Below are 5,223 nucleotides of genomic sequence, written 5' to 3'. Positions count from 1 at the left end.
CTGTTAATGCTTATGCACGATTCTACTAAATGAGGTATACAAAATAGCGAAATTTATAAAAGCAGAGAGTAGAATGGTAGTTTCCAGGGTGTGTGGGGAGGGAGAAACGGGGGTTGCTATCAACAGGCTTAAAGTCTCAGTTATGCAAGATGAGTAAGTTCTTGAGATCTTCTGTACAACATTGTGTCTTCAGTTAACAAAGCTGTATCGTGGCCGCCCACAGCCAGCCCTCCGTCACCTCCATACCGCGTCCTCGGACCGCCCCAAGGCCCCCGCCGCCTCTCCAGCGCCGCGCAGCCACCGCCGCCACCGCCTCTCCTTAGCAGCCACCATGACCACCGCATCACCTTCGCAGGTGCGCCAGAACTACCACCAGGATTCAGAGGCCGCCATCAACAGCCAGATCAACCTGGAGCTCTACGCCTCCTATGTTTACCTGTCCATGTCTTACTACTTTGACCACGATGATGTGGCTTTGAAGAACTTTGCCAAGTACTTTCTTCACCAATCTCATGAGGAGAGGGAACATGCCAAGAAACTGATGAAGCCGCAGAACCAACGAGGTGGCCGCATCTTCCTTCAGGATATCAAGAAACCAGACCATGATGACTGGGAAGGCGGGCTGAATGCGATGGAGTGTGCATTACATTTGGAAAAAAAATGTGAATCAGGCACTACTGGAACTGCACAAACTGGCCACTGACAAAAATGACCCCCATTTGTGTGACTTCATTGAGACACATTACCTGAATGAGCAGGTGAAATCCATCAAAGAATTGGGTGACCACGTGACCAACTTGCGCAAGATGGGGGCACCCCAATCTGGCTTGGCAGAATATCTCTTTGACAAGCACAACCTGGGAAACAGTGATAATGAAAGCTAAGCCTTAGGCTAATTTTCCCATAGCCACGGGGTAACTTCCCTGGTCACCAAGGCAGTGCATGCATACTGGGGTTTTCTTTACCTTTTCTATAAGTTTTACCAAAACATCCACTTAAGTTCTTTGTACCATTCCTTCAAATAAAGAAATTTGGTACCCCCCCCCCAAAAAAAAAAAAAAACAAAGCTGCATTGTACACCGAAACGTCTGTTAAGGGGATGGATCTGTGGGAAGTGTTGGCAACACAATTAAAAAATAAAAATAAATAAGATATTTTTTTTAATTCAAGGAAGTAGAACTTCAATAAGTGAATAATTTTATGTCAAATGACGCAGAGAGGTCAATAAAGATTAAGCCTTAAGAACAGCAATTAGATCTGGTGTGGTAAGCAGAATTTGGTCCACATAACCTTCATTTACCCCCTGGCATTACTTGCATGATGTATTAGGTTATGTAAGGGATATAATTAAGGTTATACCAAATGACTTTATCTTGGGTTATCTGTGTGAGCCTATTCTAATCACATTACCTCTGTGAAGCAGAGATCTTTCTTCAATTGGAGGCAGAAAGAGCAGCAGAGCTTCCAAGCAAAGGATTCCATATACTATATCACTGTTGGCTTCAGACAAAAGGAGACAAATGTCAAAAAATCAAGGACCTAGGTAATAAGAAGCTGAATTCTCCCAATAACCTGAATTAACTTGAAAGTAGAATCTTCTGGAGAGCTTCCAGACACAAACCCCACCCAGCTGACTCCTTGATTTTAGCAGAGGGCACAATTGAGCTCTGTTGTGTGTGGATTTCTGAACCACAAAACTATGAGATGACAGATTTGTATTGTTTTAAGCCACTAAGTTTGTGATAATTGGTTAGGACAGCAATAGGCAACTAATATACTTGGCAATTACGAGTCAGTGGTGGGGTGATGCTGAGAGTAACTTCAGCAGTATACTGAAGTCCAGAAGCCAACTTGAGTTAAGGAGGATGGGAGAAGTGGAAGTAGAGGAGCATTTCCCTTTCATATCCCTCCCCCCCCTTTTTTGTTACATGTTTCCATTGTTGTTCACGTAATTTTTGTGAGATGATTTATAAAGGTAATTTGTTGAATTTTATTTCCTAAAATATAACTTTTCTTCCCTAAAATATAACTTAATCCAATGAGCTTAAAATCATTTGCATATTTAATAAATATTTTCCCAGTCTCCCTCTAGACAACTAATAAAAGAAAGAATCAGATTGATGAGGCTCAAGATACGGTTAAAAATTTATTGCATTTAATGTATGTTTGCTAAATATCAAAAGATTTCTAGAGATCTCTTCAAAGTCCCTTCCCACACTCAATATAGAACACACAATTGGAAGGATACTTGATGTTGCACTGTGAAATAGATTTTTTTAATATTGAATACTCAGTCTTTCCTTTTACCAAAAATATATGTAAATAAAAATTATAATAGAAACTTCCATGGAAAACACACAAAATACATAATGACTAAAAATTAACTCTCCAAATTGGAAAAATGACACTAATACTGAAACATGTTTTCATGTCTACATAAATGTTAATAAATACACACATATGAATGTGTATGTTTATATAAAGTTATATATATATATGAAAAATATAATTATTGAGTAACATATACAAACCATGTTCAAGAAAATGTTTTTGATCTGTATTCAGTGGATTTGATAGAATGCCAATTTAATAGACATTTATTTAATTACTACTATGTGTGAAGCTCTCTCTACTAAGCACTTGGGTTGATATAAAAACAAATAAAATACAATTCTTGCACTCCCAAAGTCTGTATTTTAGGTAAAAATTAAAATGAGTTTTTTAAAAGTATATGCACAGGAACATCACATGGGATTCATGTTCACTAATCAAATTGATCCCATGTTTATTAAGATGGCCCCACAAGAGTAGAACCAATATTTCTAGGTACTCTCCATGCAGAAATGGGTCATGTATTTCTGTTTCATGGGAGTCAACATATTACAAACCCTTCTGCTGTGGATTCAACTGAACCCAACAAATCTGCTATAGGCTAGGTGCTGTGTTCTACCCAGAGGTTTAAAAGAGTCATAAGATAAGAGCTTGCCCTAGAGGAGCTGAGTCTTAAATATAAACTTCACGATGTGCCAATTTTCTAAACCAGCTGATACTTTGTCACTTTCCATGAAATCCTTATAAGTCTTTGTTTTCGTATTTTCTGTTTTTCTCAAAATTGTATCCTAACTAATAATTATACCGACATGGTATATAACTTGGAAGATTTTTCTCATCATTATATCAATTTACTACATAAAGTATGCTTCAAAATGTATTGTAAATTCTTTTAAGATATGAGTTCATCCTGGCTTATGTTTAAATCTATACCTTCTTCAGTAATTTGGAGATAGGATTGTCCCTAAGATGTATTCAGAGCTGGGATATTATGGTATTAAAAACACATAAGGTCTAGAAACTGGCATATTATTTGCACCTATTCAACGTACTTTATGAGATATTTTTTCTGATGTGGGTTATGTAACTTAATCCAATTAACAAATAATTTCTAAAAACAAATATAGTAAACTGATATGTAGCAGCCATAAGATATTTTCATCTGCACATACAGTTTTAGACAAATCATGTTTTATTTGTGGTTACAGACTATCATTATGTTTTATAAACATACTATTTATTTATGGCTATAAAGAAGACTGCCACATTCAAAGAATAGCATGTAGTCTTAAAAAATAGTTGAGGTCATTGTCTTGTGCATATATTTGATAAGCTGAAAGACAATATTATGTCAATGTTTAAAACAGAAAGCTACAATTTCTTCCATTTAAAATTAGGTACAAAAGTTTCAATAAACAACTTAATCTAAAACAGAAGGGAAGACAAAAAGCTTTTGGGATACTCTGACCCGGTAAATTGCTGAAAATGACTTTGTGCTGAAGCTACTTTGGCTTGGTAATAACTCTTTTTTTTATAAAGAGATTATTGTAAGGAGTCTATGGAAAGGATAATGTCTTCAGTTTTTAATATACATATATATTTTTGTCCTTGAAGGAAAATAGCAAAAATGATATAACATATAAAACCAAACTATTTTTAAAGAACCAAAAATAATTTTGAGAGACATATCTGCCTGTACTCTTAGCTTTGTATCTATTAACTGACTCCTTCCTTGTTTGTGTGCCTCTTCATTTAAAAAATCTAAGACAAAATGAAACATGATTTTGTAAAATAAAAATGAATGCTCTCAACATTTGTAAAATGTACATTTCAAGGCTGCTGGGTTTTTTTTTACTTCATCCATGACATTAAATATGTTACTATTATACCAGACAGAAAAACACTATAGTCAACACTGACTGATTAAAGGTCAGTTTGCATTTTTTAGAGTATACATATACAAGTTAGAAACAGTACATTTTAACTAGAAGCCTATCAAAATCACAAATCTGGTTCACTTTTCTACTAAGAATAAAAATAAAACCTAGCCAACTCATTTGCATCATAATCTAATTTTGAAATTACTTTATCAGTGCAATAACACATTCAATAGAGCTTTTGTCTTATTGATGAAAAGGGAATCCACTTGGTTTGGGAGTACATAACATTTTTTAATTAAATTTGTGTTATTATTGTACTTACACTCAAAGGGCCAGGTGATGGCAATGTTCCATGGAGGAAAATAATATTGCTATAATAACAGCAATATCCATGAAAATTTAATAACATTTCACTGAGACAGAATGACATAATAACAAATATGTAATCACTAGCTAGGCACTTTGTAGGGATGTAATCACTAGCTAGGCACTTTGTAGGGAAGAGTTAAAGTAATCAGTAAGACTGTTACTAAATAAAAGACTTTGTTCTAGAAATTGGAGATATAGAAATGGAATATGTCTATTTCATTCCTGTAAACTCTTTGAAGAGGCAGATTTTACATATACAAAGACAAATTACAAAGTAGCCAATTATGAGATGTTTGTGAGTCAAAGCAACTATTTCAAGAGCCCTTTGAAAAGGAGGGAAATGTGACAAAAATTCTAGGCAGAAAAGGATGCAGCATTGGAAATATATCTGACATGTTAAGATAATGACAAGTGGACACCAGAAATGGAGTAGACAATTCAAATAAGGGCCCAGTAGAGCTTAGTGTGGACAGTTTACTTGAGCCAGATTTTCAAGTCTTGAATGTCCAACCCAGGAAAGAGAAGCATGTTGTCTAGGAATTGGAATATGACTACCTGATGATTTAAGTGTGAATTTAAACAGATTGAAGGAAACAAGGTCATTTTTCCAGGAAAAATTTATAAGATTTAGCAACTGAAGGAG

The 5,223-nt window shown here is 35.3% G+C and overlaps 1 pseudogene across 1 annotated transcript; it reads left to right on the top strand.

The window, feature by feature from the left end:
* The first annotated feature begins 214 nt into the window (after positions 1–214).
* Positions 215–1,040, top strand: LOC108308937 (annotated as a pseudogene). The gene has a single exon (XR_001827117.2). The product of XR_001827117.2 is annotated as a ferritin heavy chain-like (transcript).
* The last annotated feature ends 4,183 nt before the right edge of the window (positions 1,041–5,223 follow it).

Source organism: Cebus imitator, unplaced genomic scaffold (assembly GCF_001604975.1).
Source record: "Cebus imitator isolate Cc_AM_T3 unplaced genomic scaffold, Cebus_imitator-1.0 Scaffold89, whole genome shotgun sequence".
NCBI classification, from domain to species: domain Eukaryota; kingdom Metazoa; phylum Chordata; class Mammalia; order Primates; family Cebidae; genus Cebus; species Cebus imitator.
This window is presented reverse-complemented; position numbering and strand designations above follow the sequence as displayed.